At 36.0% G+C, this 26012-nt stretch overlaps 1 long non-coding RNA gene across 1 annotated transcript; it reads left to right on the plus strand.

Annotated features, from left to right (window-relative positions):
• Positions 1-20618: 20618 nt before the first annotated feature.
• LOC145062306 (uncharacterized) lies at positions 20619-22375 on the plus strand. Its single transcript, XR_013687528.1, has 3 exons — positions 20619-20985; positions 21414-21987; positions 22081-22375. It is a non-coding gene; the product is annotated as an uncharacterized LOC145062306 (long non-coding RNA).
• Positions 22376-26012: the final 3637 nt, after the last annotated feature.

The raw sequence follows: 26012 nt of genomic DNA on the forward strand, positions 1-26012 counted from the left end.
TTTAATTAAAATTTAAATTCCAAAACTTGAGGGCAAGTTTTGAAACATTTCAAATCATTAGGGTTTTAATCAAATTTAAAATTTCTGAAAATTAAAATCTTTTAATTTGAAATTTTAAATATTAAAACTTTGATTTAATAGTTATCCAAAAATTAAAAAATTAATTTGAATTATCAAACTTTGAAGGATTATCTATTAAATTAACAATTCATTTAACCTAATCCCTTAAATTCCCTAAAATTCGAAAATATGGGATGGGATAATTCAAAATCTTTAATTACCAAATTAAGCTGTTAAAGAGATAATCAAAAGATATGGCAATATCCAAATCCCTAAAATTTAGGGATCTTATCTTGGGGAGGAGGCAAATTTCGAAACCCTAGGGTTGGCAAACCCTAGAATTCGAAATCTTGGGGGCTAAGGAAAGGGTTTGGGAAACCCTTATCAAATTTCGAAATTCAGGGTTCAAGAACCCTAATTTCGAAAATCATGCCTCCTAGGGTTTATTGGCCATAAACCCTAAAGTGTCAAATTCATACATTTGTATAGTGCTAATTGAAAACAAAAACAAATGCTCTGATACCACTGATGGGTTTAATACAAACAATCCTATGTGTGCATGCAACCCTAGATTCGGGTCTATGTTTTCAATATTAGTTATAAAACATTATGAACACAAAAAGAAGCCTATCATGCTTCTAGTATTTTCGAAAATCACATAGAAAAATAGAATACATACCTCTTGTTGTTATGTAGTAATAACAGCTTGTATCTTGAATCTTCTTGTCTTTGAAAGCAAGTACTACAAGTGTAGTACCTCTAATGGCTCACAAACACCAAGAGCAAATGAAGAGGCAAGAGAGAGACATGGGAGGTATGAAATTCGGCTCTAGGAACCCTAGGTATCAAGTCACCGAATTTATTATGCCAAAGGGTCTTTATATAGGTGTAGGAATTAGGGTTTCAGTCCTTATCCGTATCTGGTTGCTTAGCCACCAAGCAACCCAAAGGATAACCCTAGAAACCTTATCATGGACGAATTCTAAGGCCTTATCCCCTTGAATTCGTCCACCCTATCACATAGGGCATCGTTTGCCCTACTTTGCAACTATCACATAATTACAGTTCAGTCCCCCTAGTTTAATTAACTTCTTTTGATCACAAAATTAATTCTTAATTAATTCTTGACCAATGTTAATTAAACAAATATGATTTCTCTATTATTTCTCCAGTCAAGTTGCTTTGGTGAAGGCAACCCAAAAGGACCATGCACAACCGGGTCAAGTACTTACCAAATATGGTTATGGGCTTAGATACTAATCCAACAAGGGGTTGTTAGTGAGCTTCTGTTGTTGAGCTTAGGTGAGTTTTCTTACTATACTATATATTGAAATATGTATCCTTGTGTGTTAGGATGTGGTTAGATTGTAGTATGATGTTAGGATGGTATAATTGTAGACTGTTACCTATGGTGTTGAGTTGTTTGTTTATCTGTATATGTTGACATATTTTATGGTGGGTTGATTCGTTCCATGTAACATCCGCTCTTCAGGTATGCTTCTTTCAATTTTGAATCATTTAATCTAATATGTGTAGGGTTTTGGTTGGGGCACGGCATAGTGGTAAAGGAACCATGATGTGTCATTTCCACTATAATGGACACACATTCACAAGGCACCACGATGTGGCGAGCTGCTTTTCACGTTGTAGTGGCGGATGGGGTTCAAAACCCTAGATCATGGGATTAATGCCCTATTTAAAGGCACTAACTCCTAGGGTTTCCTTATTTGGCGGCCTCCATCCTCTGAGATCGTATTTCACAAAAATCCTAGCTTCCTTTTATGTGTTTTGAGTGTATGAGACCATTTCGTGAAGCTTAAAGCAAGAAGGAGCATCTATTGTGGCTTTTGTGTTCAGTTCCAGCTTAGATCTATCATCTTCATCACATTTCTTACCATTTAAAGGTATACAATTGCTATCTTACTCATTACATAGTTAAATCTATTATTTCAATTTTATAAGTTTTTTGGTACAAATCTTCTTGTTCATGGAGTTTGAGTGAACTCCAGAACACTTGAGTGCATTTTATGGTTTCTGGACCATGGTGGTGGTTAAAAAAATTGCTTACATGACTTAGTTTGGCGTGCAAGCTTTTGGTGCATCCATTAAGAACCTAGTTTTAGAGATCTTGACTTATTGGGATGGCTAAATGGATAAATTTGGAAAATTTATCCATCGAGGCCTTTGGAAGGATAAGATCTGAGATTTTGAGCTTTGGAGATTAAGGGTTAAGGGCTTAATCCATTAAGTTGTTAGGACCAGTTCCCATAACGTGGTGAGTTGCTTGCCACGACATGGTGGTCAGTTTCCCCATGACAGTTTTGGTGTGTAGCCACCATAATGTGGCCATGGTGTTAGCCAATGCGTGGTGACTCGACCGTTTATTTTTTGACCTAGTTGACTTTTTGGCCAACATGAGGGTTATAGATTGTTAATTGGGGGTTCTCCCCTAACTGATGTATAGGTGATTCGTAGTGCCAATCTTTTCCTCCGCATGAGCTGTAGTGATTATTTTTCATTTGTGAGGTGAGTTTTTTCACTATACTTTGTACTGCAGTATGTATCATTTGTGTGTTAGGATGTTGATATATATGTTGTAGTGATTTGTTAGACTGGTAGATCTTTTATGACTACCTGTGTTTTTTTATTTTTATTTTATTTAAATATGTTGACATATTATGGTTGGATTGAGGCGGTCCTGGTCTGTGTTGTATGTCAAGATACCCGAGCGATCCAGTTGTTACTGTAGGCTCAACGAGAGCAGTCCAACCATATGTTGTAGGCTAAGGAGAGCAGTCCAGCCATAGGCCGTAGGGTCAGGAGGCAGTCCAGTCCTGTGTTGTAGGCCTCATGTGCATGAAATGTATGTGTATTGTTGTATGAGCTATTTTAGGGAACATGCTAATCTTTGGATTACAATTATGGATTAAATGTTTCATGTAACACACCGTTTGAATGGTACTTCGGTTGTTTATGGATATCGGGTTCTATTCGAAAGGTTTTAAGACTCGGGTATGTAGCTAGGAGCGTAGGGCTTCCCGCCACCTTTTCGTGAATATAAAGTTCGTCAGAAACAGACTTAGAACGAAGAAGTTATAACACTTTGAAGTTATTGGCATTAGTGGTCCCTAATGGAAATGTTTGGCAAGAAAGTCCCATGCATGCAAGGGAAACATGCACGTATTAGGCTGGGTACTCCCAACATAGTGGAGTAAATGATTGCGGGTGTGGCAGGAGTACACCTAGCGTACAAGAAGTACGCCCATCATACTCTCAAAGACCCAAAACCCTGAATTTTATTATAAGGAACATTATGGCTCAAACCCTAGCCCCTTATCAGCTTCCCCAACCTCTGAGAAAACCTAGAACACCTCATCCCTTCATTCTTGTGTAATTTTGATCTTGAAAAGCCCATTTTAGTGGTTTTAAGCTTGGAAGAGGAAAGAAGAAGTTGGCAACGAAGGACTTGGGAAATTTGAGCTCATAGATCTGGGATAACATCATCATTTGGGACTCTTTGGAGGTATAAAGTTCATAACTTTACATAAGAGTGCTTAGATCTAGTGTAGTTTGGTTTTGAAGTCATTTTGGTCCAAAGGATGAAGCTTTATAGTCCAAATCTGATTTCTAGGATAAGGGTTGTTGCCCTTGGTGCTAAATGACTCCCTAGGTCAGAAAGTTGTCACCTTGGTGGTCTTAATGAGTTCATGCAAGAGTTGAGACCAATTTCATGGAAGTAGAATATCATTTTTGGAGTTTAGACTTGTTTGGGGCATGCAAAGCTATCAAGTCGGTGACTTTATGGATTAAGACGTTTAGAACGACTTGGATCTGTGATTGTAGCTTCTGGATCTGAGTATTAATCACTTATTGGGAAAATGACTTACCAGGAGGAGTACGATGAGCGTACATGCAGGTACGCCCAGCACACACACCATTTGGCTAGTACGCTTAGCGTACATGGTAGTACGCCCAACATATTCATCAGATATGGGGTTGGGCCTCGGTTTGGGCCATGCAAGGGGATTTTGGTTCTTTGGGCCTTAGTGGGCCATCAGAAGTCAGATAATGTGGGCCAAGAAGATGTTTTGGCTTAGGGTATGGCTCATTATACCACATATTCCATCATAAATCATCCTTGAGTATGTACAGTGTGACATCCCCATTTTCACGGCCAGAAAAGACCGATTTTGTTTATGCTTTATAAAAATAAGAGTACTTCATTTCATAAAAATGTTGCGGAATTTGTTCCCAGAAAAACATGGTAAATACGTTATTAAAACATTTTCGAAGAAACGTATTTATTTCATTTTAAAACGTTTGGGATGTCATCGTTAATACAGGAACATAAGCATAAACAGAACTTACAATTATTTACACTAGTGATCTACATCTCTTTAAATCTCTCAGTGTAATGTCACTTCATATCAACACCTGTGATATAAATAAACTGAGTGGGTCAGGTTGGGAAACCTGGTGAGCACATAGGGTTTTCAACCCACAATAATATAATTATTATTTTTAAACATCAAACAATCAACCCAATTACCCATTCCCGTTATCCTCACATTACGTCCCTAAAACATCTAACACAAGGGACCTAGTCAAAGGACTATCATTGGGATGGACACTACTGCTAAGGGGATTCCTTGGCAATGAAAGTCCTAAAGGCAACCATATGGGGGATGGAGTACACCTGGTGAGCACACAGTTCACACAGTTCAAATAAACACACAGTTCGAATAAACACACGGTTCAAATAAACACACAGTTCGAATAAACACCTACAGGTTGCGAGCCTGCTAGTGTTCCACTGGACTGTCTAGAATAGTCCGTGGTCGTCATCTATACTCCGCTAGATGACTAGATCATCAAGAACAGCTATAACGAGGCCTCTCATTATTTTATTTTGTCACACAGCAACTATTACATCTACCCATGTTTTACCCAACACATTTTGTAGATATAAAATACATATACAGTTTAAATCATTCAAAACATGTATAAAACGTTCATCCAGCATAGATAGCAAGTATACAGATAATATACACACAACACGTAATTTATATAAAATACTTCATATCTATGTGTAAGCTGAAAGTAACTATGCACTCACCTGAGTAGGTGGTGACTCAGCACTCGAACAGCGCTTCGATATTCTCAAAACGATATTCCTTCGATAAAACCTAGTACCAATACCACTAGGGTTTAGTCTAATGATAACTGCAAGAAATTAATTATTCTGACTATTATTAAGCGTTAATAACACTCAATATAACTCATAATAATAGCCCAAATAATTATTTTAAGGACCTAATAACATTCCTATAATTATTTGAAAGCTATATTAAAAATTGCGTAAGCGTAGCACACTTACAACGAATTTTATCGAAAACCGGAACTTAATTGGAGCAGCGTTTCGAAACCGAAAGGCTCTTTTTCTCGGGACTCCAGGAGCCTCGAGGCTTCCCTCAGGAGCTAAGGGGTTTAACTAGGGCTTAGGGAGGTTTGTAGCACTTAGAGAGAGAAAGTTTGTAGAGAGAGAAGTGAAAAATGGTGTGAAGAATGAAGAAATCTCGGCCCCCTTTTATAGCCTGCGAGGCCTCGGTACGCTGGGCGTACCTCGGACCTACGCTGGGCGTAATGGCTCGGATAAGGGCGCCACCTCGGACCAGCTGTCTTGCACTCCGGAAGAGATAAGGGCGAGGGTACGCGGGGCGTACTGGCTTCGGACGCGGGGCGTAAGCGAGGGTGACGTGTCCTTCATCCGAAGCGAGATCTGATCAGCGATGGACGGCCCACAACGCGCCACGTCATCAATTCCTTATCAGCCTTTGCAAATTGCATTCTCGACTTCTAAAAATCATAACTTTCGCATACGAGCTCCGTTTTCGACGTTCTTTATATGTACAGAAACCTTGTGACATATTCTACAACTTGGTTAAGATTATTTATTCTAAATAATCTTTTGTCGAAAAGTCGTTTTCGACCCCTATTGCCTCTAAATTGACTAGCCCGGATCTACGGGCGTTACATACAGTCCCACCGATCTCTTCTCACGAACGAACTGCAAAATGTTTAATCCATAACTATAATAATAAAGTTTAATGAGTTCCCCAGTATACCACATATTCCATCATACATACAATGCATCCACACGAGATCTCGACTTTAGCGTCGAACAACCAATCTCCTCTCCACATACATGCATCATATGAAACGGGCCCAATCCAAGAGTTCACGAGCCCTCCCAACTCATATAATGAGTCCCACCTAACCATACATAATGGGCCCTGCCCAACTGTACATAACGGTCCCCGGCCAACATAGCGGGCCCCACCCAACATAACGAGCCCCGCCTAACTATACATAACGAGCCACGTCCAAGGAGTAAATGGGCCAACCCAACTCCCATTGCCAGGAGTCACCTCCTGGTCTTCCATAAAAGACATAAAGTCATATGTAATCAGGGATCAGATAGACAGTCAAATAGATGATTCACCCAAGAGTGAAAAATCATACGAGAACATCACAATCAAGCATTATACCAATAGTTCTCATGTTGCCCAACCTAGACAACATGTGACCTACTCTATCACTACCACATAGCATAAACACATGCATAACTAACATAACATTTTCCGTTGGCACTAGCCTTCCCTAGTTACCCTGCCAAACATACCTCCAAACAGAATCATGTGATCAATAATCAAAACCCTACTAGTCTAGCATACTGAAGCACCACATGCTTTAACTGCAAGGCATAATAAGAGCTCACCCTAGGTCATTAGCATACTTGTACTCTAACAGTACCTCTATCCTACCATGTAAATTATATACAATGGGATATGTGGCATAGTGAGAAACTCACATGAACTGAAGAATCGAATATACACAACAACACTCTCACACCTTACACCGCTTAATCCCACGAACGGACTAACATCAAGACATATAAATCCTCAATCAATAACCCAAAAACTCCAAGTTTGAGCCTAGGTCAAAACTGATCAAAAGTCAACAATCAACTTGGTCAAAGTCAATGCCACATCGTGTGCCCTCATTGGCCACGTCGTGGGAACACAAGGTCAAACAGTCTACATTCAAGACAATGCCGCATCGTGGGCCCTCCTTGGTCACACCATGGCAATGCCAAGACAAAAAAATCATGATTCCAAACATCGCCACGTTGTGGCAAAACCCTATGTCACGTCGTGGCTTCTGGCTGAATGCTAAAATCTCCATTAAATGCTTAATTCCTTCAGACCAAAGCCCAAAACTTCAGATCTAGTTCTTTTTACTGACTTAATGGATAAAGTTGCCAACTTTATCCTTTAAGACTCCATCATAAATCTATATCTAAAACTCTAAGTCCTTAATAACATAAACCCTTCCTAAAACATGCATAACTTCAAGAACAAGATCAAGATGCAAAGTTTCCCAATCTAACAAAATTATGAGATGATAAAATAAGCTCAAGAGGTGCTAGAGTTTACTCAAATCCGAGCACAATCTCATAGGGACCAAAAAGGGATATAAATGATCAAACTATAACATCTAGCAAACTAAAGATCAAGATGAAAACTTTTTATTCAAAATGGTTCAGAAATGAACTCCTCTTGCTAGATCTACACATGAGCCCTTCACCAAAACACTTTGCAAGAAACTTGGCTTCAAGATCCACACCGAAATATGAGAAATGAGTCTTTAAATGGCCAAAAACACCAAGAATAGCCAAAAGGGGCTAGTGTTTTCGAAATGGAGAGGTTGGAGGCTGAAAAGGATGTCCTAACTTGAAGTTAAGGTGCTTAAATATGGAGAAAACCCTAAAACTCATAAGCTTAGGCTGCCATGCTTGCCACATCGTGGCACCTTCCCAAAGCGCGCATTCACCATCTTGCATGTCATGTCATGACACCATTTGTACTACGTTGTGGCACATGGTTTTCCTCAAAAACCATGCCTTTTACTCCCTTATACCATCCATTGATCCATTATGGGAGATACGTGTTATAGTTTCTAGTCTTGTTCACATTAAGTCGACGCATATCATTCACCAAGAAATTAAAACGATTGAAGACCTAAGTAAGAGTCTCATTCTTTTTCTGAAAAAAAATGTTCATATCGACGATTAAGATTGTTCTTGTTAATAACCTTTACCTCATCAGTACATTCATAGGAAATAGTCAGCATATCCATCATCTCCTTGGCTGATCAATAGTTTTGAATGAAGTGGTAGATGTCATATGGAAGAGAGTTTCCTATAGCAGCATGGGCTCTGACATTAAGAGCATTCCTCTTCATCCTTGAATTCATGAACAAGTTGTTCAAATAACTCACCTTCTTGAACATTATCCTTCATGGGATGGTACACAGAAACATGAGGACCCTTTTTGACAATATCAATCATTGAGTAGTCCATAGTTTCTAGGACCATCATTGCCTTTGAACTCCACATTGTAAAGTTCTTTTCATCGAACTATGGAATTTTGTTACCGGAAGTGGTTTTGGTGAGATTTGAAGAAGAAAAGGAAAAGGAAGACATAGTTAATTGATATAAGCAACCTGCTCTGATACCAGTTGTAGATTCCTTGATCGGTATCAACTAACAATAAGAATAAACAAAAGAACACAAAATAATAACACAAAGGTTTTCACTAAGAAAATGTTATCACCAAGAGTATGAGTTATCACTAAGAGTATGAGCACAAAGCTCTAGGATTGGATGATTAACCAATGATCAGGACCTAAGTATATATAGAAATGTAAATATGATGTGAATCCCTACAAACCAGGGATATCACATAATCTAAGATAATAATAAAATATATCTGATATTACTGACATATCAGATCTACTAACTAACTACGTATATTCTATAATTACAAGAGATTACATAAGATATACATATCACACTAACACGACTTTACAAACATAACTTCATGTTGGCGTTGATTGAGTCAACATGCCTGTTTTACATCATCAGATCCTAAGGCTTGACCTTACAGGTTTTTGGAACATTACATTCTAGCTTTGTGTGAAATGCCAAGATGCGGAAGGACCAACTTTGTGTTGCAGGCCCAGGGGTAATTTAATGATAAGATCAATATTAAGTGTTGTGAGTCTTGACATTCACAAGGGGTGAGTTGACGGAAAGATTAATTAAAGTGTTGTGAGCCAAGACACTCGTTGGGTTGATACAGACCCATTGTTGTTATGTATGATTATTGTTGCATATGGTATTTTGAGGAACTCACTAAGTTTTGGCTTATAGTTGTGAATTAAATGTTTTTCAGGTACTTTATCAGATCGTGTGAAGGCGAATGTGTGACTGTACACACACATCAGCAGTTTTATGATTCAAGATTTCACATTGCTTTTCCTTATAACTCTTATTTGAATTATGGTTTATGAATAAATTTTTCTTTCCTTGGTTGTATCTTTATGAAAATGGGTGCTTATTCTATTTTAAAATGAAAAAATTATTCTAAAAATTGGGACGTTATAATTTTGTAATGTGGAAATGACTTAGTCGTTTATATGAAGACTTCGTTTTTAGTTTTTCCGTTCTATCCTAAACTACATAGTCCCTTTGACTACTCTCTCATCCTCATGATCTCATCTTCCACCTCACAAGCTCCTACTCTTTCCATTTTGTCATCTGAACTTTTTACAACATTATCTATTTCGTCTCCCAATTATTACCTTTTCCTTTCCGCCTATCAAACTTCCATTCTTTCAGCATATTTAGTGTTTCAACCTCACAAGACACTACATATTTCAAGGCATACCCTAACATGAAACCTGAAACAAACTCGACACAAAAATAAACGGGTTGACACGACATGACACATTAATTAAACGGATCGGATTAGTATCAAGCACTTTCAACCTGTTTATTGTTTCGACACAACACGAACCCACACGACAAGACACGATTGTCGCGTATACTCAAAAGAAAGATGAAAGTGAATAGCACTATAGATAAGTATTAATCTAGATTGGTTATCCAAGGCTTTATGCAAAAAGAAGGTATTAACTTTGTTGATACTTATGCTCTTGTTGCTAAAATTTCCACTATTAGATTGTTGTTAGCTCTTGGAGTTATACATAATCTTGTAATTCACAAAATTTAATGTGAAAACTGCATTCTTGAATTTGCAATTGGATGATGAGATTTACATGAAACAACCTGAAGGGTTTGTGATGTCTGAAATGAATACAAGGTGTGCAAGTTGAAGAAATTATTGTATGATCTGAAACAAGCACCAACACAATGACATAAAAAGCTTGATGATAGGGGGTCCAAGGAGCAGAGCCCCTGATTGGAGTCGAGCTACCAGGCCAACTTGGAAAAATTTTATTTAGGTTAATATTGTTTTATTTGAAAATGCATGAAAATTCTAATTTGTGGTTTCAAACCTGGTATTTTACCCTTGTCTTGAACCCGATTTAGTGACAATTTTATGTCAGTTAACTGATGGTTATAAAACTGTTTTCTGATAATTTCCGTTAGTTTTCAGACATTGGTGCTTCTACCCGTTTTGGTCATTTCGTTTTCTGGTACAAGAATCATAACATTCACATTCTCTCTACTCAAGAACACTAAGTTTTATCCAGTAGAAATTCCGATTATACCATAAAAATATTTCAATATGAGAGTGCATCACGACTCTTAGTGTATCCTAGCAATCAAAACACCCTGGTTTTCTAACAATTTTTGCGGTTTGATGAATACCCTAGGTAAGACTGCAAACCACAATGCTTATACGGTTTAAGTTTTTTAGATACCACAATCACACCATAAAAATTTTAAATCACATTATAAGATACTGTACGGTTTGGTGTATATAATCACTTGACCGATTATGTTTATAGGGTTCATGTGTATCATCAAAAAGGCAAATATTGTCCTTGGTTATTATTATAAATATCTACATTTACTAAATTCTCAATGTGAGGGAGATGTACTGTAGCTAAAAGTACATCTCCTAAAACATAATGTACAAGCGATTTTGTAATGCATATGGACATATGGTTTCACGTGCTCCACTTCAATTGTTAATTTGTTTTGAGTTTAACTTGCAGAAATAGTCCTTAGGCTTTCACTTTCTATTCATAAACCAGCCAACCAATTTACACTTATAGCCTTTTTTTTTTTCTTCCACTTTATGCCCTTGCAAGTCAATTAACTTGCCATTCGAAACTTTTTTTTTCCGATTTTTACCATTATAATCAAATATGTTATTACGCCTTGATAACTTTTTTTTTTAATTTTTTTTTACGTTGAATTGTTTCTTTTGCCATCTGCCGCACTTTAACTTCTTCTTATTATTTTTTTCATTTTCTCTCCTGCAAAATTACATAATCAATCAAATTTCGGGGGCTTCATTCTTTAGGAGTTAAACTTCCATTTGTCCATATTTCGAATTTTTATAAATACACGTTGAAAGATCTGTTTGCATAATGGTATCGACCTTTATATTTTTCTACGACCCGTTGCAATGCGCGGTGGGCAAACTAAAAGTATTTATACAACATATGTCATTAGCGGGGTTTTACTATCTTAAGCCACTAAGATGCGTTTTATTCCTTGAACAATTTTTGTGAGGGTTTCACTATTGTACACTGATATACGTATGACTCTACAATAAAGTGTGATATGTTATACTGATTTAATTAATTTTCATTCCTAATACGTAATAAAAACACATAAAAAACCGCGGCAAAACGCGGGCTCAAATACTAGTTTGTTACAAAAGACAAACTTGGATGAAATGAGACTTGATGGGATGAAATGAAAATTGATCAATTTTTTGAGGTTATTCTCGACGATGATGTAAGTGATAGTTTATAGTTACATGTTTTATACAAATAAGAGATTGATAACAGGTCCATGTCATTCTGTTCAATTTTTTTGTGGACAAGAAATATATATTTTTTATCGAGTTGAAATCATACCAAATGACTTGTGGTCTAACGATATTGAAATATGCACTTGGCTAATGCGTGAATGTTCAAGTCTGCTTGACGAAATATACGATGTTTAAAGATAGTCAAGTAGATTAATGGGTATCGTTTAAAAGAAAACCCAATCCCAATCTAATACATCTGTTAAATAAAATGGAAGGTGACCATGTTATGACTTTTCATGCATAACAAACGACGTCTCAAAGAAGGTCAATATATTTGTGGTATAAGAACGAAGAGTCGATAGTCATAATTATGAATTATCATTAACATATGAGACGCCAGAAACGGCGACACTTGCCAACAATGGACCCTCAATATATGTGTGGACAAGCATATTATCAAATCTTCTCCACAAGCTTTCAATGGCGCATAAAACGTTTACATCAAAAAATTACAAATTTACAATCAATTAAGAAAATTAATTTATCAAATTAAAATATACTTATGTGAATAAGTGATAATGTGATATTATGATTTTAAATCTGGGTGTTGTTCTGATTGCTGTTTTTTTTTTTTTTTTTCATTTATAGTATTCAATCAATTACTAGATTGACAATAAAAATCGAATCTTTTAGTTATGGATATTTATAGGGATGATATTTTGTTGTGAGCTAATTCGCAAACAACAATTTTTTTGTCTTACATAAGAAATTTATGTTTTAGAGAGATTATAACTAATGTTTACAAATCAGCTCACTACTAGAAATCGTCGAAATAAATATCCATAACTAAAAGATTCAATTTTTGTGCTCTTTGTAACTTGGATTAATCTTGACAGAAAATGATTTGAATATTCATTTCTTTGTTTTTGTTGTTTGTAACTAGGACATTGAAGACAATATGCACATTTTCCTTTCTTGTCAAGTGGTGATCGACATATGGAGATTCTTATTGGGAGACTGTGTTCACTACCATTTCTTTGTTTTTAAAGATTGAATATGCCTTTCACTATATTGATTTCATCCCTCTTTCTAACATGAAGCGAGCAGCCTTGAATGCCATCATCACGATTATGTGGTGGCTGATGTGAAATTTTCGAAGCGAAATTTTGTTCAGTGACCAGTTTGTTAGAAAGAATTCATTGATTGACAAACTGATCGGCTGGTTCTATATGTGGCTTGTGAACAGGAATAGGCGCATTAGCATCAGAAGAGCTTCGTGGATGTTAAATCCTCTATTGTATATTCCTATGTAATTTTTTTATGATTTCTTTTTAACTTTTTGCTCACTTTTCATAAACTCTTTTAGCCATTTGAAAATAAAGATTGAAATGGGGTGGGGATAACGCGAAGTTAAACATCCATGTCCCCTACCACGGGTGCTCAACCTTGTCCTCATCCTCATCCCCGACGGAGGTGGGAAATATAATCTCCTCCACTTTAAATTTTGGGCTTTTCCCGACCCATCCCCGATTTATCACCATAATAAATTCAACTTACGCAAAAAAATCAAGTTTAATAAACGTCCAAAACTAGAGGGCATAATCATATTGTCTTTACATCAACTATAAAGTTTATCAAGTATCAAAATAAGAAGATTTGATATACGGATCGTTGAACGAAGTGACGATTAAGAACTCTTGGAATTGAGAATGTAATTTGATATAAGGATCGTGTCTCTGATGGTCTAATACAGATCAATTCATGCTTAGTGAACTTAATTCAAATTATATATATATATATATATATATATATAATGTCATCAAAACAAATGCGGACAGGTTGGGATAAGTATTCCCGGTCCCAACCATATCCTCATCTCCGCTTTTAGCCTAATGGGGATCATCGGTCTCATACCCGGTACCCGTTTTTTGTGAGGAATATTCATCCCCGATTAGGACAGGTCTATCGGGTTCCCCACCGTATTTGATGAAATTTCCATGGCTATTCGAAAAAAAATATTTATTATTGTTGTGTATGATAAAAAAACTATCTACTCCTTTCTGAATAATTGACAACTAGGTCACCTTGAAGAATTACCTAAAGAAGGATTGTGGTTACTTAGGTGGGTTTCAGATTACCCAAATACATTAAGTTTTGAAACGAGATCATTATTTTTTTTTACATAAACATGAGCACTAATTTATATAAACACGGGTATGAGAATGTGTCATCAGAATTTATATGAATACAAAGAATATGAACCAATGTCATGAGCAATAACCGAAAAACTAAGAGTCTTAAGACTATCAAAAATTCGATTGATAAATTGATAGATTTGTTTGTAAATCAATTCCGATTTTATGTATGTATAAAAGTATAAATGGAGTGGATAGAGTATTCCCAGTACTCCTAGTAAAATATTAGTTAATCTATGATTATAAGACACCAATTGTTTGTAATTTCTTAATGTCACTTCCTTTTCTTTGAGACGTCAATTGCATTGACTTTGACCATAATAATTTGGTTTAGCTTTTACCAAATAAACATCATAAAAATGATTTATGATGATGAGTTAGATTGAAACTATAATATATAGAATGTAAAGAAAGAAAAAGTAGATAAGCATGACCACACATAATGACTAGGCATCATAAAATTATAATCATACACTTATCTATACTAATATCCTTTTTTTAAGTGTCTTTCGTTGTTTTATTTGCATTTCCATTTGATTCGTTTAATTAATGATTACAATATGCTTAAGTGATTGAAACTTGCTTATATAGATGGAATAAAAATATTGGTTAATTTGCACTTTGCATATTAAATTAATGATGCAACATTGACATTGACATAAGTTCCATCTTAAGAAAGAAAAAAAACAACTTTTTATTTATTTTTTTTAGTAATTCAGCCGTCAATTTTTATTGATAACTAGATATTGTATAAACGTTGGAATAACAAATATTATCTTACTAGGTGTGAGAGTCATGTATTATACGGGTTTATTAAAAATAAATTTTCAATATCAATATTTAAACATTAAATATTTTATAAAATAACACCTTTACATAACATAATGTAATTTTTTAGAATATTTATAAAAGAAACCAAATATTCTTTAGAGTATTTATGAGACTTTATTATCAAATTAATAGAATGAATTTCTTTCCTAATAAAACTCGTTAGAATTTTGTGGAATTTTATTTTAAAAAATGGAAATTCCCAAAAAATGACAAGTGGAAAATAATATAATCTAAAACTCCCATAAAATTACATGTGGCAAAACTTTTAAGAATTTGACAAGTGAGAAAAAAAACTTTCATTTATTAGAGATTCATCGACGAATAATTCTCCAAATGATTTCAAACCTTAAATAGGTTTTTTTTAACCGGCAAATAATTATATTAAAAATACCCTCCACCCATCTAGCAAGGAACTGGAAGAGCAGTAATAGGGAAAGCAAACAGATTACAGGAAAGAAACAAGAAACGTGTTAATAGCCTAATCAATCCATCTATAGTTACAACTTCTCTTTCTGTGTTTAATCCAACTAAAAACCTGAAACTTAATGTTGTCTGCCACATTGGTTGGAGATAATCTTAGATTCTTGAATATTCGATCATATCTTGCCTTCCAAATCCACCATAAGGTTCCATAGCATATGTTAATGAAGTTGTTTCTCCCTTTCTTGCATTTACACCAAGACATTGAATTATGAATTTCTAGAATTGAAGTTACATGTAATGAAGTTATATCACACCATGTTAGGACCATTCTCATATTGTTTTAGCGAATAGACAATTAAAGAGAATATAATTAGTTGTCTCCTCTTCATTCAAGCAATAACTGCACACGGATTCACTATTGAATAATCCTCGTTTTTTTAATTCAACTGAGGTTGGAATTCGTCCCTGGTTTGCTTGCCATATGAAACATATTACCTTGATAGGAATTTCACACGGCCATTCAATTTTTCCACCAGTGACAGGATGTTGAGGCTTATCAATCATCTTCTTTAGGGCTTCACACAAAATACCTCATTAGGGGTTAAAGGACATCTCCATTGATCATATGCCATGTTCGGCTGAAAACTACCAAGTAAGGATAATATATGTTGCAGTTCCAGTTCTTGTTCAGGGTTAAGAGACTGTGGTAACCAGTCCCACGTCGGGCCTCCAATTTGAACCCTCTCCGACACTTTGCACCGTTTTTTCTTGTCCATTCGATATATCTTCGGGAATGCTATTTTCAATGTCATGTTACCAATCCACTGATCAAACCAGAACAAGATATCATCCCCTCTTCCAACCCACTTTACTAGCATATTTCCAATATCTATCCCCAAGTCTTCCAGGTCTTTTTGAACATTTGCAACATTATTCCAAACTCCAATAATCACATTTTTAGATATACAATCAAAGGTTCTAATTTTCAAATTATGAATTCCTTTTATTGCCCGAACCTATAGTGAATCTGGTTCCGTTCTGAGCCTCCACCACCATTTAGTGATTAATGAAACATTTAGCGCCCTTAGTGAACCCACATCTAGCCCCCTCCCCCTCCATGTCTTTTGGAGCAATCACATTCTCCCAAGCTACCCAATGTACTTTCCTTTTTTCCTTACATCCTCCCCACAGGAACTGCCGACGAATACTCTCTAACATGTTCATAATACCAACTAGAGCAACGAAAAGTGAGAAGTAAAATGTTGGAAGATTTCCTAGAACGGCCTTTATTAGCGTTAATCTTCCCCCAAATGATAACGTTTTTGACTTCTAAGATGAGAGCTTTGTATGGAACCTATCCACCATGCTTTCTAATGTTTCCTAAGATTCATGCTCGCACCTACGGGTGAGATACATGAACGAGAGTGATGTTGATTCACACTCTAGGGGTGTTGCCCACCTCGCCACCTCCTTTGAGTTTGCTCCGATACCAAACACGCTAGACTTGCGAAAATTAACTTTAAGTCCTGAAGATACGTGGAAACACCTGAGTATTCAATCCAGTTTTTTAGATTGCTTCTTTCCCATTCCCCGACGAATAGTGCATCATCCGCATAAAAGAGGTGTAAAATAGGTAAGTTAGCTTGTGGGATTTTTACACCCTTAAAAAGTCCAATCTCACATGTTGTCTTCATAATGACGTTTAATTTCTCCATCATAATTATAAACAAAAAGGGCGATAAAGGATCGCCTTGTCTTACACCTTTTTCCATTGCAAACACATCCATGGGGGACCCGTCTACAAGTACTGAGGCTCGGGCTGATTGTAGGCATCCCTTAATCCATATTCTCTATTTCGTGCCATAACCCATTTGATCTAAAATGGAGTCGAGATACTCCCAAATTTGTTGAATCAAATGCCTTATCAAAATCTGCTTTAAATATAAGGACTTGCTTTTTCGACTGTTTTGCCCAAGAACAAATTTCGTTGACAATTAGTGGGTTGTCTAGTATGCTCCTACCTTCAACAAATTGTACCTTGTCTATATTGAGCCCGATCACCCTTTTTAGCCGGATAGCAAGAGTTTTCACAATTATCTTATATAAATAGCTGATAAGGCTAATCAGTCTAAACTCACCGATTATAAAATGGGTCTTTAACTTTTGAGACCAATGTGATGAAAGAAGATTTGCATCCCATATTGAACCTCCCATATTTTTCAAAATGTTTAACAAATGCGAACACATCTTCTTGAATTAATTCCCAGTACTTCTTTATAAATTTGAAACTAAAACCGTCCGGTCTGAGGGATTTCTCATTTCCACAATCCCAAACAGCTGCTCTGATTTCTTCCATGGAGAAAGGCGCCTCAAGGATGGTTATGTTCAATAAGTGTAAGGATCAAAACTTATGGCTGATGAGTTTTGGTCTTTTTGACCATTTCTCCTGAAATTTGATCTGGAAGAATAGGTATGTCTCATGTTTAATTGTATTCACATCGGTGTTCCATGCTCCGTCAATTACAAGACCATGTATGTAATTTTTATATCGCTAATTTTTCACATTCCCATGGAAAAAAAACGTGTATCTATAATACAAGACTTGGATTACAAAATACAAACAAAAGTTAAAACATGAATATGTAACTAAAATACAAACAAAGATGATTATATATTTTTGATCTTGAAGATGAACATCGATCATTGATAGTTTATTTTATCTCCTTCTTTTTTATAGTTTATTTTAGTATTTTTAGCTCTTTTTATTAGTATTGCATTGTATATTCTTTATTTTCTTTATCGTGGATCGTATCGGGTACTTTATATTTTGCATGAGGTATTTTGAAGGGTTTTGGAGCTCGTTGCAGTTATGGATTAGCTTGGAGATGGGCTTTGTGGGTTTTCGAGACATTATTGGGCTTTCTGGATCCATCAAAGAAGAATTAGGCTTAAAAAGTTGAAGACTTGGATGAAGTGGGCTTATGAAGATGGGTCTTGGATTCTTATTTTGGGCTTGGACTATCCACATTTGAAGCTTGAAGATGATTGGCCAAATTTAAATCTTGTGAGGTATGGAGGGGACCAAGAGAATATTGAGTAGTGGAGTGGTGTAGTGGAGAAAAAAGACCCAATAGCATTCTAGCCTTGTTTGTGAGGGTGGAGTCTCAGTCGCGCAACACTTACGAGAGTACCCACGCAACTGCACACTTTTGGACATTCTGGTCATTTTGCTCACCATTTACTTTGGGGTTTAGGGCTAGCAACACATACTTTGATTTTCCACCATTAGAGACCATTATAGGCGATTTTTGGAGCTTGATACACATTCTTTTCATCTTTCTACCAATTGTTAGTTTCTTGATGCAAAAACATTTTTGTGATTGTTATTTTGTTGCCATGAGTGGTTAGTTTCTCTATTTTGGTTAACGTTGGCTAAACCTCTTGGATATTTGTGGGTTTTGAAGGATTCATGCTTAATTGTCATTTATCTTATGTTTATGATTCTAGTTCATATTTCTTATGCTTGTTTAATACTTTGATCATGAGCTTGGTACTTCAATGAGCAATTGTTGGTTTATTTCTTTGGTTTAGCATCGAATCATTGAATTTACTTAGAACAAGGGCTTTATGATGGTAGAAATCATCTCTAGCTTATGAATCATGACTCCTTTATGGATATGTAAGCATTAACATCCTATAGGAATTGGGGATTCCTTCATTCTTAAGGCTAATCAACTTTCTTGGGTTCAATTATTCAATTAAATCCTTGATTTTGATTAAGAAGGTGTGTTGTGGGCTTCCCCAACCTCCATGCTACCTATGAGGAATCGTGGCATATCATGCTTCATGATTGCTATAACCAATTTGGGATGAATGATAAGCTTCATATTGAATCCTCATGATAAACATACAAATGTTCATTGTGTGGAATTGCCTTGGTTAACCAATTCTCCCCAATATTTGAGCATCTCACTATATTGCTTAATTGCAAGCATTTTATTTATTCAAGTCTTTTAGTTTTGAAGCAATCACAACACCCCCTCCCCCTTTAGTTTAATTGTAGTTAGTTAGTTTATTTACACTATAACTATTGGATTGAATTAGTGATTGAATACAACCATTTCCCCGAAGATCGATACCCCTTTTTACCATTATATTACGTTTTATTTGCAAACAAAGGGTGTGATTTGCTTGGTGGACTTGACATCCCACCAAATTTTGGCGTCGTTGTCGGGGAAATTGGTTATTGTTATTTGATTGTTTATGTTTAGGTTTACAAGAACCGGTGAACTACTCTATAATCCGGACATTGAAAAAGAAGCAAAAAGGTTGAAAAAATTAGCCAAACAAGCAAATCAACAACAACTCATTCAAGCTTATTCCTCTTCTCTACTAATCAACATAGAAGATCAAGTTCATACTTCAAGTTATACCGACACCGAACCGAGTTCTCCAATTGTTGTTCATTCCTTTGAAGGCATTCCGTTTGAAAACTACATAGCCATGAATCACACTCCACCTCACAATCCCAACCCAAATCCAAACAATCAAGATGTCAATACCCCACCCCAACAACCAAGACAACAACAACACCAAGAACCCCTCATAGATATGCCAACTTAGAATCAACCCCTTCCTCACCCAAATCAACTCAATTATCAACAACCTCGACCGTAAAACCAAAACTTCCACCAAAACAACCAACCTCAAAACAATGATTTTCAAGTTCAACAACAAGCACATCACCCAAATCAACCCAATTACAAACACCTTCCAATGTACTAACACCCAATGTACCCACAATAACAATCCCCTACAACCAATATCCTAACTATCAACCTTATCCACCACAAATGTACAGTCACTAACAATACCCATACCCACCTTACCAACAACATCCCAATTACATGCAACAATATCTCAATAACTAGGGATGAGCAGCGGAAGCGGGTACTTGCTTTCGGAACCGGAACCGCCTCGGAACTGCCGGTTCTGGAACCGAAACCGCTTTCCGGTTCCTAAAGTTTCAGAACCGCCTAAAGTGGTTCCGGTTCCAATTTTCATTTTTACAAAACCGATACCCGCCGGATACCCTCCGGTTCCGGTTCCAGTACCGGGTACCCGGAACCGGCGGTTAATTGGAACCGGTACCGCCGGGTACCCGCCTTGTTATTTAGAAAAAAAAATAAAAAATATTTTATATATCGGTAAATTGAAAAAAAAAATAAAATAAAAAGCTTTCACGGGTATACCTTAGTCTCTTTTAGGGTTTTGCAATTTTCTTACCCAAATACGCCGACACTCTCTTCTCCCCTGAACTCTCTTCTCGTCGTTCTCTTTTTCTCGATTTCACGTCACAGAGTAATCGACTAATCGTCCCCCACAATCACATTACCAGTTAAACAGACTTATGGATTAGAGCTTAGAAGTTTGAAGTACGTTCCAGTTGACGATCTCGTAAGTCGTTTCCCTCTCGTCGACAGTCAATCGTTCACCGTCCTTCATGTCGGTCTTCTCTTGCAGTCCGGTCGAGTAGAAGAGTACAAGACTAGAAGACGACGGTGGACCAGTTCTCTCCACTCATGCTATTCAATCTTAACTCTCAAATATTCATCTTCACGGTTAGATTCTTGATTTCTCTTGCAGTCCCATCGATTGTCCAAGCAGTAGGTTGTTCTATTGACTATGAAATTGGATATATTGATTCTTAGGTTGAATCTATTGACTATGAAATTTGATTTCTCGATTATGTGTTTATATTGCATCTGTTCCGGTTTTTAGATTGTAATTATGAAATTTGATTTCTCGGTTTTTAGATTGCAATTATGAAACTCTTTTTGCTTTTTTATTTCCTTTCTCGTTTTCTTAATCTGTTCATACCTGTTCAGTTTTTTTAGATTGCATCTGTTTCTTGTAATTGTGTTTGCATCTGTTTAGATTATGTGTTTAGACTGTTTGCTGTAAATGTGTTTGCATCTATTTTCTTGTTTTCTCATTTTTTTCAGCTGTTAACCTGCTACTTAAAACTGTAAATATCAATAACTTTCAGGTTCAATTATGGAAAATAATCCAATTGACGTAGACATGGATGGTGCAAGTGAGGCTGTTGAGCAAAATAAAATGTCGGTAGTTGGGGGACAAAAGGACATCAAATGCTTGAAACAACTACAAGGATGTTAGAGATCCAAAGACGGGCAAGGTTGTAAAGGCGCAATGCAAACATTGTTCCAAGGTATAAGATGAGGTTTGTGAAGTTTTCTTTAAAAAAAAATCTATCCTTTAGACTTTAAGAAGGTTGAAGAATTATATTCTCAAGTGTTTGAGGTTTTGAAAAAAACTATATACTCATTATTCTAATGTTTCTTCAATAAAAAAGAATGATAATTGTAGTTCCTCAAATACAAATGATAATGATGGCCAAAATTTTGTTGGTGTGGTTAAGAATAAGCAAATGAGAAAAATATATGATGAGTTCTGTGAAAATGATGTTGAAGAAGATTTTCGGAGTAATTTGCTTCCAAATACCGTCGAAGCTTTGATATGTACTCAAGATTGGTTGAGGGCATCAAATGTTTGAGTTGACTTTGAACAGTTATTGAAAGATGTGGAAAAATATGAGGAAGGTAAGTTACACAATTATTTATTATTTTATTTTATGTTTCTTGTATTACATTTATTATTCTAATTTGACTTTTTTATGCTTAATTTCATTACAGAAATCAGTTGCAATATGGAAGATCTTCTATGAGGGAATAAGTAATTGTTGTTGTTGCTGTTTTTGATGTTGTTGGTTGCTGTTTTTTCTGTTTGCAGTTGTTTTTGTTGTTTGCATGTTGTTGTTGCTGTTTTTGTTGCTTGCTATTGCTGTTTTGAGATGTTGTGTTTTGTGTTGTTTTGTTGTTTTGCTATTTTGAGATTGTTTGAGTAATTGTTTTGTAATTTGTTGTTGGCTTTTGTTATCATCTACAATTGGAATGATTTGTGGTTTGTAGCTTGTCAAATTTTCATCTTTAATTGTTAATTTCCACTTGTTGTTTTGAGATCAAGTTTTTTTTTAATTGTTTTAGTTTTATATCTTGAACTCATTTTGCTTATAAAAGTTAATTTTAATGGCATGAACAAAATAAATAAATAAATAATTTCAAGAAACCGGGTACCCGGAACCGGAACCGGTCTAGGCGGTTCCGGGAGCAGTTCCAAATTTCTAAGAACCGGCCTAGGCGGTTCCGGGAGCAGTTCCAGTAATTTTAGAATCGCCGGTTCCGGGAGCGGTTCCGGTTCCGGCTAGAATAGGCGGGTACCCGCTTCTTCTCATCCCTATCAATAACCCCAATCCACCCAATCCCCCTCAAAGAGTTGACACTTCAACAAATGATGGAGACAGATGTTACTCATACACCTCTTGGTATTGTTTATCCTGCAAACTGCCGAGGGATTGAATTGAAGTCAAATTTCATAAATCAACTCACCAGTTCCATGGGTTGGATAGAGAAGATCCTCGAAGGCATTTGAAGTCCTTTCATATGATATGTGTTAGCATGTTACCCGAACATGTGACATTGGTTGATTTCAAGCTAACCGCCTTCCCGCTCACCTTGGAAGATAAATCTAGAGACTGGTTATTCAACTAACCACCAGGATCTATTCACACATGGGAAGAGTTACTCAAAGCCTTCAATAGTAAGTTCTATCCCACTTCCCTAATATCAAGTCAAAGGAGTGACATTTTGGGGATTCTTTAAGGGGAGAATGAGACTTTTCATGATTTTTAGGAGCGATTCAACAACTTGTGTACAAGTTGTCCTCAACACAACATACCCGAACAACTACGTCTTCAAAAAATTTATGAGGTTATGAATGAAAAAGATCGAAGGATGATTGATGCTTCAAGTGGTGGTGACATCTTCAACAAGACACCTCAAGAGATAATATTACTTTTTGGTACCATTTCTCAAAATCAAAAAAAACTTTGGGCCTTGAAATTAATTGAAGATAAATTCTCCACAAGTGGTTGGTGAAGTTAGCAACACCTAACACTTGGAATCAAAACTCTTGGATTTGACTAATGTGTTAAGTTAAATGTTGGTGGGAAGTGGTCAACAATTGATGGTGTCTGGTATTTATGCAATTACGGGGCCTTATACGGATAAGTGTCCCACACTTGGAAGTGAACCGGAGGATGTTAATGCCATGGGAGGATATCAAGGTCAACCAAGATTAATGGGATTTCAAAACACATACAACCCAAATTGGAGGAATAACCCAAACAATCCATACACACCAAAGAAAAACCCACAAAATGTTATGAAGAGACCTTAATATCGACAATATCTTTCCCAAAAACCTCCATATCCACAAACATCTTATACCCCTCAAAATTACCAACAACCTCAACAACAAGGCCAATCAAGTGGTAACCATCAAATTAGTCTTCAAGAACTCGTTACTTCTCTTGCTCAAAGCCAAAACCAATTTCAAAAAGAGACCAAGAACACATTCTCCAACATTCAAGCACAAGTTGGAGACTTGACCACCGCTCTCAACAAGATGGAACAAAGGGGTAAACTTCCTTCTCAAAACCGAAAAGAATCAGAACGTGAGTGTCATAACCTTGAAAACTAGGAAAACACTTGGAGAAAGCAACCCCAAAAGATTTTCAAGAGAAGAAGACGAACAAGTTATTGTTGTTGAACCTTCAAGGGTGGTAGTTCCTCCAAAGGAACCGATTGTGACAAATATTGAGCAACCTGAATCTTTCAACAAGACAATTAAGCCATTGGTCATACCACTACCCTTTCCTTCCCGGTTAGCCATTTAGAAGAAGAAAGAGGAAGAAAATGAATTCTTTGTAACTTTCCGCAAGGTCTAAAACAACATTCCACTATTGAATGTTATTAAGCAAATTCCAAGTTATGCAAAATTTCTCAATGATTTATGCACCAAGAAGAGGAAATTCAAGGCAAATGAAAAGATTGAAGTCAATGCAAATGTGTCTGCATTATCCAAAAGAAGTTACCTCCTAAATGCAAGGATCCGAGAATATTTGCTATCCCTTATACAATTGATGATTTTCATGTCGAAAGTGTCATGTTAGATCTTGGAGCCTCAATCAATGTGATGCCATATTTAGTTTTTCAATCTCTCAATGTTGGACCTTTGGAAGAAAGGGAGTAATCATTTAATTAGCGGACAAGTCAAGTGTATCTTCAAGAGGAGTGTTGGAGGATGTCTTAGTACAAGTTAATCAACTTGTTTTTCCCGCAGATTTTTATGTCATTGATCTTGAAGAGAAGACTCCTTCTAAATCATCCATGATACTACTTGGAAGACCTTTCATGAATACCTCTCACACGATCATTGATGTCTACAAAGGGAAAATTATTAAGGAGTATAATGCAGAGACCATTCATTTCAAAATCTTTGAAGCAATGAGGTACCCCAAAAACATTTCTCCATAGTACCAGGTTGATGTAATTGAGCCAATAACCCAAGAAGTGTTTGATTTATTGTGACATCCACCATGAAAAACGAAAAAGAAGATTAAGTTTTAAATGAATTGAAACTCCTAGATCTTTTGAGATTCATTGAACTTTTCAATGGCATGTTTAATCTCGATTATGCCCTACTATGTGACTGGGATGCCGAGGATCACAAAACGAGGTGTGAATAACCATACGAATCACGTGGTGCACCCAATGCTACAATCACCTAATCAATGTGCCGGTTAGCCACACACGCTCCATTGATCTATGACAAACATCGAGTTACCCTTCGCTACCAATGTCATCCCCAAATTAGTGTGCCGGTTAACCACACACGCTCCACTAACGTTTGACAGGGGTACGAAGTGTAATTCTATGGATTAGCATACAATTTCACATTTTTCCTAAAGTAACTATGATTTGGGAATTTGAAAAGGCATTTAGTTACTTTGTACTTCATTATACTTATAATGGAAGGTTTCTGTCCTATCCTACCTGTTCGGCTAACGACCCTCCACTAGTCAAGAGTGCGGTGGGCAAGAGTGGATACCCATTCAATCGCTATTTTATAGGCAATTTCCTTAAACACCCCTTATAGACCAGCTTCGTGAATGAGGCCTACTAACGGTAAGACTGACTGATTACTCATACATATATAATATTAGACTTTTAATGTTATATATAGTATAGGGTGTATTTTACACTTTTAAAATACTAGGTGGTTTAATTTAGTGAATTATACTTTTAATTTAATTAAATGTAAACCAAAACTTTATGGATTTATTAAATCACTTTTAATTATACATGTTAATTAATTAATAAAACCATAAGGGTGAGATTTGAACTTTTTCAAATTACTAGGGTTTTAGAATTTAACATTTCAAAATTAAACTTTTAATCAACTTTTAAATCCCAAAACTTGAGGGCAAGTTTTGAGACCTTTCAAAACATAAGGGATCAAATAACAAATAACATAAATTAAACAACTAATTTCATAATTATCTATATTTGACCTAATCTTATTTTAGTCATTAGATAATTACCAAATAACTTTAAATAATCCATATTTATCACATAAACAACCAATATTTAAAAGATTTGAAATTATCTATTGTTTTGGCATGGATAAACACTTAATTAAGATAAAATTCGGATTTTAACTTCAT

This window comes from Lactuca serriola, chromosome 7 (assembly GCF_051521515.1).
Source record: "Lactuca serriola cultivar US96UC23 chromosome 7, Lser_US96UC23_V15, whole genome shotgun sequence".
In the NCBI taxonomy this organism is placed as follows: Eukaryota; Viridiplantae; Streptophyta; class Magnoliopsida; order Asterales; family Asteraceae; genus Lactuca; species Lactuca serriola.